The sequence below is a fragment of the Cupressus sempervirens genome, chromosome 9, assembly GCF_028749045.1.
Source record: "Cupressus sempervirens isolate cs-2001-9-10 chromosome 9, ASM2874904v1, whole genome shotgun sequence".
NCBI classification, from domain to species: Eukaryota; Viridiplantae; Streptophyta; class Pinopsida; order Cupressales; family Cupressaceae; genus Cupressus; species Cupressus sempervirens.
In genome coordinates, this window is record NC_143126.1 from 513,255,190 (window position 1) to 513,269,738 (window position 14,549).

Here is a 14,549-nt window from a genome sequence, read left to right on the forward strand (position 1 = left end):
GCGAATCGGTATCGCCGATTTCTGGGCCATGAATCGCCGATTCGGGCGATTCATGTAAAAATCGCCAAAAATCGCCTTTAAAATCGGCCATGAATCGCCCACAGCATGTAAAAAGGGAAGTTGAAATTTTTTTTAAAATCACTTGTTTTTTTCACTTTGTTTTTGACCTATTCTCTTTGTTATAACCCTAAAGGGCCTTCTATTTGTTAAGCATGAGTAGAAGAGAGGAAAAGTGAGAGAGAAGAAGAGAAAAGAAAAGCCATAGGTTTCCAACCGGCAAAACTCCAAACCTTCAAAAAATTGCCATCCGCATTCTGAGTCAACCGAACAGCGCTTCTGGATGTGAGCGCAGTTGGTCCATGTTCGAGCACATCCACTCGAAGAGGAGAAACAGGTTGACAGTGCAGAGGTTGAATGATCTTGTCTTTGTTCATTACAACCTTCGTCTTAGGATCAGATAACTTTGGGCACTGACTCCTCTCCGATCATTCTGGAGGAGATTGAAATTTGATCCAAAATCAGAGTGGATCACAGAGACCGTGGACTTAGTCTTCACTGAGGAAGACCGTGTGTGGGTTGACCAGGTGGATGTAGAGGCTGAGGCTGTGGCCAAGGCAGAGGAGGCAGCTAGAGCACGTTCAAGCATTGGTAGACGCACACGCGCACGCACAGACGCAGGCCCTAGCGACGTTATTCATGAGCCCATTGCCCATGCAGGGGACATGGCTCGGCGGTCCTCTAGGACCTACCTTACACGCCTTTCTCATAGGCAAACTGGATACTCAGAAGCTGAGGTTGAGGCTGCAGCAGAGCTAGAGGATGATGATGAGGATAATGAGGCTTGAGCTAGAGCCTTGTTTTTATATTTTGTTTACAATGTATAGATATTGATAGTGATACTGAATCACTGATAGACATATGTTTCAAACTTTCATGGATCTTCATCTTAGATTTATACATACATTTATGATTTGATGTCTTATAGATCTTCATGATTTCATCTTACTGATTCTATGATTTGAATCATTATGATCATTTGATTTTTATTTACTTCAGCTAGCATACAATTTACATTTTAGTACATAATGATAACATAGTTATGTATGTGATGGATTTTATGTTTCATGTTTATGTATGTTAGATTCTATTTGATGATGTTATAGTATTTTTAAGTTATATTCAATAAAGGGTGCATGAAATTAAAATCTTTACAATTAAAAGGTTTTTTCAAATTTGCCGATTCATCGCCGATTCACCGGCGATTCACCCCCGATTCACGATTCGATTCAGCCGTGCCGATTCCGATTCACGTTACTTTGTTTCACCCTGAAGACTACGTATTCATCTGGAACTGACAGACCCAACAAAGAAGCTAACTTAATACTAATCGTGAGTTTCCATAGTGAGTGGAGGATGCGAAAACACAAAGCAGCAGTCTACATGTACTTGATCTTCATTCCCTTTTGTATATTTATTCCATCATCGTGAGTCTATACCAAAGTAACGTGAATCGGAATCGTATCGGAATCAGTACGGCCGAATCGAATCGTGAATCGGGGGTGAATCGCCAGTGAATCGGCGATGAATCGGCAAATTTGAAAAATTGTTGCCAAATGAACAATATAGAGCACGAGTCGAAGGCTATATTAAATTATTCAACAAATACCATGAGCAATGAAATATTAGCACACGTATAATCATTGACAGAAATTAAGAACACAAACAGGAAAGATTATAAGTTAAAATGGCAATGAGATGTGAAACAATATTATAGCGGTATACAAGTCTTGCAGAGGTAGCGTCAAGGTTGTAAGTGGATTATTTCTCCCGAGGAATCAGAGTGTGATGTGAACCCCAATATTCATTTGCCAGATGCTGCTCAAAAAGACAAATGAATTTATCTATCTCCTGGAGCCTGTGGAATAGAAGAATAGAAGGTATATGTACATGCCAAATACATATGGAAAATGATGATTATTAAGTCCAATGAACTTAATAAGAAGTTTGGGAAAAAAAATTTGTAATATTAGTGTAAATGGTGTAATTAAGAAAAGGTGCAAACTTAATAAGTAATATATTTAAAAATGGGCATGACTCTTCATCTTAAAAAGTCACATTCCAAAATAAATAAGATATATATAAAGATTGTTTCATTCTTCATGAAAATAAATCAGCAGTTTTGAGCAGGAGCAGGGGACAAAAAAAGAAATGTGTATTCAGATATTTCAATCTGATATATATTTAAATCAGAATTATAGAAACATTGTGAGGAGTGCTGAAAGAAGGGACATATATTAAAGGAATATTGGCTGACTACAAAGCAAGAGGATTAAATAGTATCCATTATCTGTTGTAAGAGCAACAAAAAAAAAGTGGAAATTCAGATTTAAGTTCAGAAGTGAAGTAGGTGCCTTCAGACAGTGAGAGTTGCAGCTTCCAGCGGGTTGCTGCTTGTAAAAATCGAGATTGAAGCCTCTTGTAGGTTGGAGCCTACAAAATATTGTAAAAGATCAAAATTATATAAAAGCAATTAATTTGACGTGGTTTTCTCCTGCATTGGGTTTTCACGTAAAATTTGTGTTATTGTGTCCATGTGCATAATTGTTCATTTCACCATTTGAAGTTAATTGTTTGGATAAAAGCTTAAATGGGTAAATTTGTTAATATATTGATTCACCCCCACTCTCAATATATCCATGTGCTCTTCACCACATGTCCCTACCAGTAAGTAGCAAGTTCAAGATGATCCTTTGGAGAAAGTTGGGTTTTACAAGACAATATTAGCAGCCACAGATGAGTGGGGGCCTCTTCCCCCAAAGGTCAAAGAGGTACTTCCATTGCCTCAGTATTGTGCTCAGCATCATGAGAACATGAGATTCAGAGGTGATAGAGATCCTAGGCCCCAACAGAACAAGAACCTCAAGAGAGCTTTTGGCAAGCTCAACTCGGTTCTTTTTTATGGGAGTGGGAGCATGAGTGCATGAGCATGAATGCACAAGTTAGATATCTACCTATCACTTAGACCCATGCCTAAGAGAGAGGTTAGCTAGTTTGCAGTTTTACATCTTGAAAGAGTTTCTTACAATTGGTGGCACCATGGTTTGGAGACCCAGGAAAATGGTATTGTTCACTCTTATGTAGACTTCACTGAGAGACTTATTGCCAGATTTGACAGGAAGGATACAGTGTTATATTACAAGGAGTTAGGTTCAATGAGACAAACTAGATATTTGAGTCATATATCAGTGAGTTCCAAAGGATTGAAGTTAAGCTACAGAAGATACCTCAAAAATGTGTTGTAACGTTTTTTATTGACAGGTTGCAGGAGACACTTAAGGGGTCCGTTCGCGTATTTAGGCCCAGGACCCTTAATGAGGCCATTGAGACTACACTTAGACTTGATACACCACCACTTCCATCTTCTTATCAGAAAGATAAGCTCTCCAAGAGTACGAAGTCATCACAAAGGCCTTCTACACAAGCCTAGAGCATGCCACCTCCACCTCCCAAGTTAGATTTAGGAGTCCAAGAATGAGTTGAGGAGGAGGAATTTGTGTCTTACTTGTAAGGAGCCATGTGAGTCAGGACAAAAGTGCCTTGGGAAAGGCAAGGGACACCTCATTGAGGTTCATTCAAATGTAGATGAAAGGCAAGTTCTGGATACAGATTCTGAGGATGATAACAATGAGGATGTTGAGAGTTTTCCTAATTTCATGATTAATATTTTATCATGTAATTTATACTAATTTATAGTTTAACTTGTGTATTTGTTTGGGAAGGGTTTTGGTCAAAGCTAGTTATTTACCATTTTGTAATTGCATGCATTATAGAGTTGCGTACCTTGTCACTTACAAATATAGTGACTTATTCTATAGTCTCATCTATAATGTCCCCATTTTAGCCCACCATGGTTGGTGGTTTGGATTAGCCTATCAATGGCCCTTGTAAACTAAGAGAATTGGTAAGAGGGTCTCAATTGGCAACACCAGAGGCTAATTCCCACTCCAGAGGTCAGAAATGTTCAAGATTGCTCTTTGTTTGGATCAGTTTGGCACACTTACTATTTATAGTAAGTGTCTATTTCAGGAAAGTCAGGGTTCCTATCTTTAGCAGGCACCTGAACAGCTTGCCACAAATGTCAAGACTTAATAGTTATAGTAAGTCGTTGTTGAGGAGTTGCTATATCTAGAAAGGGCACTCAGACTCATGGTGTGCACAGTGGTTGACTCATTTGTCAATCAGCTCAGTTTGAGGGACTCGCTATTTATGGTAAGTCATTTTTGGCCAATTGCTATTTGTGTAAGGCGCCTAGGCATCAAGTTCGAGCACTAAACATCTAGATCTTTTGGAAGAATTAATAAGTTAGTTATTTGTTTTATAATTATTAAGTTATAATTAATAATTATTTTTAAGCTTATTATAAAGTGTTGTCAAGTGCAATAAATGGTTATTTCATCAGTTTAATACTTGGCGCCTAGTTATGGAGGGAATATGATTATATACTATACTTCAAATGTTTCAAAAGCTTTTACATCCAGAAGCAACTATATTCAAAAGGCTAGGGGGTGTTTTAAGTTATGTAACACATGAATTGGAAGCTAGTTGGTCATTTCCTACTGACTGTAATAAAAAGTCTTCGTGTGAGCAAATCCATTCCTTCATGATTTGTGCATTTGCTTTGGTTGTGTGGAGGAGAAGTTGAAACAAGGGTTTCAGATTTGAGCTTGAAGAATCGTATATTCTTCCAAGGCTTTTCAGCATAGTGAATAGATGAAACACCCAATGATTTATGTCATAGCTTTGGCTTCATCCAGAGGCCAAGATAATTATCACTGTTTGCAGACTCCAGAGATCAACTATTAGCAGCCCCATTTCATCAATTTATAAAGGCTGCAATATATTTACAAGGGCCTGCGTTTGAATATACAAGGCATGTTTGGGTGCTGTTATTTCCTGACATCAAGAAATTGTCCCTCCTCAAAGAGCTGCGCCATATATCAGAGAGTTTGACAATCATTGCAGATTCAGATTCCCAAGTTCTTCATATGGTAAATAAAGTTATATTTTTATGCATTGATCATTATTAATACATGATTTAATTGTCTTATTTGATGCAATATTATTAATATTAATCAATGACAATGTGTATGACAAAATGTCATGTTAAATATTAAGCAAATTTGAATGATATTCCTTAGTTATTTGCAAGTTAATCTCACTGAAAATCAGATATTGATGAAACCAACTTACTAGTTTGCACGCGAAGTGTTTGACAAAATGTCCAGCATCTAAGATGAAAATTAGAGCCAGTAGGGGTACTCACATCATCATTGTATACTCTTACCTTGCCCATTTCAAGGTCTTAGTAATTAAAAGATGAAAGGATCTTGCATTAACACTTAAATTATCAAAAATCAATTTAATCAATGTGGGACATTACAACACAGTCTAATGGACAGCATCTCTACTCATTTATCTCATCAATCCGAACTACTAAACTAGGAACATAAAAATAGGTATTCTTGTTCACCTCCCAAACTGATTTAAAAAAACGTGTTACAATTTTTGGTCACTCTACAACACCCCCAAGATCAAATCAAAGGCCAAGATAACTTCTGCAGGAGATTGACAAGACAGTAGCATTAAGACACAAGAATGATATTATTGATTAATGGATTTATTGGACATAATAGGTCTCCTTATAAGGAAAGACAATATGAGACAATGATAAGAACTAGAGAAGCTATCACCTACAAAAGGTGGAATCACATGTCCACCAAAGGCAGATCATCCTCTATTATGCAATGATATATGTGCATTGATCAGGATGATAATGTGATATGTACACTAAAGGTGGATTGAGCTAACAACTATCACCACCTAGAGTGGAATTCTCCAACACCATGTATTTAATTGAGCTCCAACCCCTAAGTGTCTCAATGACAAAACACTATGCAATGCATTATCCTAAGTAAGCTTAAGTAAAGAGTAAATAGTGAATATTTATTACACCATCACCACCCCTTAAGTGAAAGTTAGAGAAATACACTTAAACTCACAATGCACTATGGGTCCCGGCTACTAAGGTCATCTTAGGTACCCATGTATAATATGCAATGCAATACATGAAATGCAATCTCTCATAAAGCAAAGAAAAAGGGAAAACCTCATGGGAAAAACCCTGCCCAAAAAAGATAGATAAAAACACAAAAGATGCATGAATGGATGGAGTACTCAAGACCCCCCAAGTACTACATACATCATGTATATACAAAGAATGATCTCCGCATAAGAAGGATAGTAGGAGAATGATATAACCCCCATAATGAAGAATCTCCTGCAAGAATGGTGAGTGTCTGAAGACAAACCATAGTCCAATGCCTACAAACAACATTTCTCCCCTTGGGAAGAAAATAGACAAAGTACAAATACAGGAATGCTTCCCATTTTGGATAAGAACTAGGAAGTGGAATCCAATTGAAGTATGATGATGATGCCACGAACCAATCCTAATCGAAATGAGAGGAAGCTCTCCCAATATGCACCTTTGAAGACTAGATAGGTATCTCTAAGCTCAAAGATCCATCACATCATCAAACTAAACCATGAGATGTGACAAACCAAGTGAAGGAGAAGAATCAAGAATGTCAATCTCCAAAAAAGGTGTAAAAGAATCTCCAACTATGATGAGTCAATGGATCATCCTTGCTCTCAATATATGCATTATACTCAATCTCATCTAAATGTATCATCATCATAGGGAAAATTATCTACATTGTCAAGTGGAATAAGACAATCTACAATAGGATCATTTGGAAATGGAGGAACGTGTGGATCTCCAAAATCTTCCTAGACAATTTTCCAAATTGTGCATGCACGTTTAATATCATTGATTTTGGAGTAAATTGGATGGTGTAAATATGAAAAGAAACTCATACCAATCACTCCTTTAATATAACCATTTTTATCTTCCCAAACTATTTTCTTCCGCTTTGTCTTTGGCTCAGGAATGAGTCCATAAAGATGAGGTAAGAGATTAAACCATCTACAACATGTGATGATTCCTTTTGCCCATGACTCAAAATTATCCCTAGTCAAATCTATTATAGCATGACGTCTACCATATCTCATGATTACATCAATGATACACTTTTAATATTACAAATTGAGATCACAAATGATTAGACCCCACAATCAAGCTATAGTAGACTCAGATCACTATGCAAAGGACCAAACTAAGGTCTATGCATTATAATTGCAATATTAAGCCAAATTCAAAAAGTAGAATTTCTGGTTATAGATACTAGAAACTACTACCAGCTCTGAAAAATACAGAAAAATATGCACTTTCAAAAAAAATGCACCTGAAAATGAATTCATATGAGCCCAAACGAGGCTTTGAAAGTTACAAACAATGGGATTTGCAATTTCAAAAAAACTCAAGAACCAAGACCCAAAATCACCTGCATCACAGTGTAGATCGTGAAATTCCACCCCAAAACGCAACAAATGCTCCAAAAAAGGAGCCCAAATAACTGAGATATCGTTGTTTGAATATTGCCTTCGAAATTATTATTTTTAAATCACCAGCACCCCACTTTCAAAATTCAAATAGCTTTAGATTTGTTCTCAGATGTTCAATTTGGATGAAATAAAATTCGATTTAAGGGTTTTGGACCTCCTTAATATGATGTCAACCTCTAATTTGCATGAGTAAGCTCCAATTTTCACCTACAATAGAAAGTCAAAAAATACAAAACCCCAAACTTCCTCCAAATAGATTATGCAATGTTGATGCCCGAACTGTCAAATTCTCCATCCACAACTGAATCAAGACAAGATTGATATTCTTGAGAAGAGATCTTCACACCTTGAGAAGAGATCTTCACACCTTGAGAGCTTTGATACCATGGCAGAATTGCTCTGATACAATGTTAGAGTTTTAGATGACTCTACAACACCACCAGGACCGAATGAAAAATCAAGATAACTTCCATAAGAGATTGGCAAGACAAGATGTAAGAATGAGATTATTGATAATAGACATCAATGGATTTATTCGACATAATGGGCCTCCTTATATAGAAAAGGTGATAAGAGACAATGATAAGAACTAGATAAGCTATCAACTACACAAGATGGAATCACATGTCCACCAAAGGTAATCATCCTCCATTATGTAATGAAGTATGTGCAATAATGAGGATGATAATGTGATATGTGCATTATTGGTGGATTGAGATAACAATTATCACCATAGAGTGGAATTCTCCAACGCAAGGTGCTTAATTGAGGTGCAAACTCCTAGGTGTCTCAATGAAAAAGTACTATGCAATGCATTATCCTAAGTAAGCTTAAGTAAAGTATAATTAGCGAATGTTTATTAGACCAACAAATTTGCCTCATACAAATTCAGGTATTTGTACTATTTCCATAGCACATCATGTTCAATTGGATTCAAAAATCAATTGACATCAATGGAATCACATATTCTCCTAATCCCTTAGTTCAAACTAAAACTTTTGCTTTAGTTGGTCATCCATTGCAAGATTCGCACAATTGATGATCTTGAAAAAGTAAGTTAGAGACAATCCAAAGTGAAATAGGTGTCCGAATTGCATGAAAACGCCGAAGTCAATTTTGCACATGTTACTAAACTATCTCTTGGAAATACATACATAGAGAGAGAGAAAGAGAGTGAAATAATGGCTCTTTTCAATCAATTAACAGTTTTCAAACTCAGATTAACCTGTAGTTAATTAAATTAAATAATAATAATAATGTCGTGCATAAGTCACCATGTTTTAAACCCTTGGATCCTAGTAATCCTCTAATTCTTATGCTTTCACATTTTTATCCCTTTGTTCGCATTTCAAACATTTATTTATTTCCCCCGATCTACACTTTACTGCCATTCACATTTCAAACATTTATTTATTTCTTCCGATCCCAAATGAAATTTTCTTACCCAAGTAAAGTTGGCTGCCCCCGTCCAAGATATCTCTCAGATTCCTATAGCCCTCCATTATCCTAAGGCTCATCTATCGCAACAAATTCCTTTTGTTTCTATATGTACCCTCTTGAAGGCAAGCACCTGAGCTTCTCTTGATCACACTTTCACAAGGAATGGACTCAATCCCATCAAAATAGTCCATTTAAGTCTCTTGCGCTTCCAATCCCACCATAAATCTGTCTGCAAGCATTCCAAAAAATATAACACAGTTTGTCCAATGGACGTCTACTCCTTAAACCAAGCTTACTTCCCATAAGCTCTTTCAAGTCTCATTATCCTTGCTCTAACACTCCAAACCCTTCAGAATTTCCCAAAACAGACCCTAATCTGCTTCTTGTTCTTCATGAAATTGCTGAGGCAAGAAATACTTGAGGCAAAAGCTTTTTAGACAAAGGGGTTCTGGACCCGAATCATTGTGCAACATAAGAAGACACACTGAGATATCATTTCCCTTCTCCTGTCACAAAATGTCAGAAGAAGAATTACAGAAAAAAATCAATAACGAGCTGAACTCCCTGTAACTCTAAAGAGAGGAGCCCTCAGAAAAAAAAAGCCCCACCCTTTATGATTCTACAGGGGCACCATGTGGCAGCATTGTTCTATGCACTAGCGCACCACGCCTTCTATCACTTAGCAGCAAGAGAGTCAAGAGGAAAGTTGCTCTCCCCCTGCTAAGGTATTGTCTTTCTCTACTAGGCAACAAATGTGAACATCAATTTTAATTTTGCACATCTCTGGCACATTCAACTTGCAAGAATCTCTCCTCATACCATATCAGATTCTCTTCTCATACCAGAGGCCTGTTGTAAGAAAATAGTTAAACAGAAACACATGTTTTAAGCTCTTGTAATCTGGAGACTGTTTGGATTAATAGTATGGTAAGTCCTTTGCATTGGGGAAACACACTGCCATAATCAATCTTAATGTGTTTGAAGTAATAGACAAGAAACCTAAGGATTCATTAATAATAATCCAAATTTCTCTGCACAATTTGAAAAGAAAAGCCTTCCCTAGATATGACACATGCCCAATCATCTCTATTGACTACTCTAAAATAGTTCAAAAGCAAATATCAACAATGTTTAAGCATCTGCACGGGTGCTTTACCAAAATTTCGTGTCATTTAAATACAGCTTAAATTGGGCTTAACAGAAGGAATCGTGAAGCTAAACATGTCCTTAACACAAAACATTTCATTTCATTTTTTAAAGACAGAATTCTTCAGTAGTTCATACCTGGCCTCATAAGCAAAAGACACCAACCTTTTAAATACCGTTAAAAATGCACAAAAATCGAAATAGTTGAGTTCAAGACCGTCCATAAAATAGCCAGTTTATGTTTTCTCAAACTAATTTGCTGATAACCATACATAAAATTCAAATAGAGAGCAGTTTACGTAAATAATGAGCCATAGTTTTAAGGATCGCTGTGTATTACTATTTGCAGAATGAGTGGAGCATATGATAAAACCTGACACAAATTACAAAAAAATCATCTGTAAAATGGCTGAAATACACACAGGGGCTGCAATTCCCTTGCTCAACGACTTTCCAGAAAAATACAAGTTGCAAGAATTTTAAAACGATGAACTGCTGACTAAATGCAGAAGGAAGCTGATTAGATTCAACGTTATACCAATGCAATCTGACCCGAATTTAGGGCGCAAGAAACTAAACGATTAACAGCAACACAGAGACAAAATGTAGGATTTGGGCTGTAGTGACTTGCCAGACGTCTAAAACTCTCCTCCTTTGTCCATGTGTTATCTGGTTTGTTTTTTCGAGGGTTTTTACGAAAAAAAAATTGAACAGTGGAGGACGAAAATATTGTGTCTGAAGTTCGCAACAAGACATCGACATCACCATCACAATCATGAGTAACGTGACAGCCGCGAAGCCTAGCGGCCGTGTCGAAATTAAAGACTACTATCAATATTTTATTGAGGAAATATTTCATTATAGTAATTATATTATAAAATAATGAATTAATTAAAATTTAAATAAGAACGAAGTTTCCGTTTAAATTGTCATGAACAGAAGAATGGATTTGTAAAATCATTGAAAAGTTGACAAACCGAATAACCTGGTATAAATCCCGAAATTTAAACTACAATAAACAGTGTAATCAAATCCATACATCATCATTGTCATCAATTCAAACAACTCTCAAATAAAACATATCATGATTCCATAGCCCGCAAATTTAATCCTATTAACGGCTGAAATTCATGATCTGATCGACATGTAAAAGTTTCAACGTTGAAAGGTCAGGGTGGCAACCTCTGCCACGTTATTATTTGTAACCCTATGTACCCTCTTGGCCTACCTTGATTCCTTGCTTCTTCCCGCAGTAAATACATCATTTATGACGAATTTGTTGAACGAAGCCACCAAAGCCTTTTGGACACTGATTACGACATGACATGACAAGTTTCCCAAAAAGTCAGAGAGAATCCCACTCAACCGATAAATAATGAGTGCTGCTGCTGTCCATTTGTCTGCTTTACACACGTTTTCGCCTCCGTCGTCCCCCATGACCTTATCTTCCCTAAATGATGGCCATTTGACAGCGCCACGCCTTTGCTTTCCTTCCGGTGCTCTTGTTCTTGACTTGAGTCGCTTTCCAAACGCCACATGGCAAAGCATTTGAAGTACCTTCTCAAATTGGCTTTGACCGTTTGATGTCACCATTGTCCTCACATGCAACTTATCCTGTAAAAGCCCTCCTCCATATTCTACTCTTTCACACTGTGATGATACTGTCATGTCGATTCGTGGGACAGTCCATCCACATCCGCCATGGGACCCCAACCAGTACAGCCAATATTGTTCCTTTGATTTAAGGCAAAATCTTCGTCGAGCACACTCATTCTCAGCGCTTCTCTCCAATCCACACTTTTAAATGCCGTTTTGTGACTTTGCTTGATTGCTTGTTTGTATAAGGTGAACTGTCTCGTCTCTCGTACGGTACATGGTTAAACAAAAAGAGAAAATGCGTGCCCCATGTTGCAGAACAAATCAAAAGGGTTCTCTCAAAAGCTAGACAAGATGATCAGAGTGTTGGTAGCTTTGTATTGGAATACAATTTCAAATTATTGTTATCTAGGGGAGAGGATTGTTCAAATGTAAATATTTTTATTTTTAGTTTTAGTTTTTAATTATATGTGAAATTTTTTAAGTATAAAATCATTAAAATCATTTTACATTAATTTGATTGGTTCATATATTTGTGTCTGGATTTGGATTTTAGGAAGCACTAATTATTTAGATGTCTATATATATAAAAATATTAAACAGATTTAATAATTTTTCAATTCAAACAAAAGATTAACATGATAAATTATTTTGAATTATAAAACTCTTACTATACTTGTGGTTGGTACTATTGCATTCACTTTGTTCAATTAGTGAATTAGTTCAATATCAATCAACCAATAAGAATGAACTATTTTTTAGATAATCAAATATTTATAAAGTTACTATATTAATTTGGTATTTTAATATCTTATATATACTATTTATCTCAACCATAATTGGTTGATTTCATTAGGTGTTATAGGACCCCTTTTTCTAGAGGCTCTCCCATATTCATTTATTTTCGTCTAGATTTTCGGCTAGTTAATACATTTATTAATATTAAGATTTTTACTTTTTATGAAATCATTTATAGATTACTTTAATATAACACTATATAAAAAATTGATAATTATGTTAAAATTAGGTTAGCTCAATTTAAATGCTTACTATCATTTTAGTGGTTAGTAAAGAAAACAAATAATTTAAATTAATAAAAAGAAAATTTATAGTAAGCACACGCTCAGGCTGGAGTAGTACTGAGATGGGTGACCTCCCGGGAAGTCTCGGTGCTTCACCCCTGTGAGCATCACCTAGATCCAATGAGTGCTAAGTGTTCCATTTATTCTCATGAGAGAAGGATTCATGTTGAATCACTACTCATGAAACATGGGTCAATGAGTTTGACTCAAAAATCACATAATTAAATCTTGATAGTAATATCACAATTTGACGAGCTGTGGAAATTATCTCCTACTTATCAAAATTTATAGTACTAAAATATAATATAATACACAATTCAATACTAACAAGAGTTGTGATACAACTGAAGTCCCGCCTAATGCAAAATGAGTTAAGATTGAAATGAAATATATTTGATAGACTTTGATTAAATAGATCTACAATAAATTAGTATTGTGAATTTTAATAATAATAATAATAATATAAATAATATATATTATTTAAAATATTATTTTATTACAAATATATATATATATATATATATATATATATATATATATATATATATATATATATATATATATATATATATATATATATATATATATATATACGCACTTTTACATTTTTCTATTAATAAATTATAGATAATTATTGTATATGAACTTATGAACTAAAGTTTAGATATATTATTAATAAATATTTTGTAAAGAAATAAAATGTTGATTTTGTCAAACTTAATTTTAATTTGATTTATAATATTTAAATATATAAATATAATTATATGTTGAATTATATAAATATTAAAATCAACTTTTATAAAAAAGTAAATTTTTTACATCAACCTATACTTTTATTTGAGAGTTGTGAGAGAGTATGTAAAGTTTAGAAAATAAAATGTTGATTTTGTAAAACGTAATTTTATTTTTATTGTAATTTAAAATATTTAAACATGTAAATATAATTATATGTTGAATTATATAAATATTAAAATCAACTTTTATTAAAAGTAAAAATTTTAGATCAACCTATACTCGAGAATATGTAAAGTGTAATCTTAGAATATTTTTATTTCTTTAGAAGAAAAATGAAAAAAACCACCAACAAAAATATGATGAACCAATCATAAATAAGAAATAATCTTTCAAAAATAAAAATAAAAATAAGATAGTTGTAAAACATTATAAATATAATGTAATTTTTTACGAGGTGGCCAAATTAATTGTAGAAAATGAGATGAAAACATAAGTCTCCGCCTATATAGGTGAGACTAATAATAATTTGATTATACGCCTATTTTTTAATCTTTAGTATACTTTATCTTTAACTACTACAAATTTAATTGTGTTTAGATTATTACAAATTTACTATAACAATTTTATTTTAACAATTATCATCCTACATGCTATTTTTTACAATGCACTTTAACTGCAAGTACATGTCACTATGTAGTACTTGTTAGTTTTATTGTGAATCTGGGTGTTGGAAAAGATGGAAGATGTTTGGAAAGAAAGAGCTTTTTTTTTGTTTTTGATCGATAAGCTTTGTATATTTTATTAATAGTAATAAAGCAAGTACATTTTTAAAAAGCCTTTTCAAACTACGGTATACCAAAAACCTTAGCCTATCTACCCCAAAATTACTATTGCAGTAGTCCATCAACCTTCTACCACCCTTACAATCATATGATATCCAACTTTACACTTCAAAATATTATTTACGTCATCGATAGACCTCCTCCTTTACAAATCAAAATAACAGATATCTCCCAAGACCAACTT

General features: G+C 34.6%; 1 protein-coding gene across 6 annotated transcripts in view; it reads right to left on the minus strand.

Annotated features, from left to right (window-relative positions):
* LOC149539611 (varicose-related protein-like) overlaps window positions 1-10,878 on the minus strand; it is a 195,239-nt gene extending 184,361 nt beyond the window's left edge. For 4 of the 6 annotated variants that reach the window (XM_089800840.1, XM_089800839.1, XM_089800838.1 and 1 more), the window contains exon 1: window positions 10,649-10,786. The gene's annotated coding sequence lies outside the window, so the exon portion shown is untranslated. Of the gene's footprint in view, window positions 1-10,450; window positions 10,479-10,648 lie in introns of those variants that run through there. The other 2 variants (XM_089800837.1, XM_089800836.1) reach the window with 2 other exon arrangements.
* Between the last annotated feature and the right edge of the window lie 3,671 nt (window positions 10,879-14,549).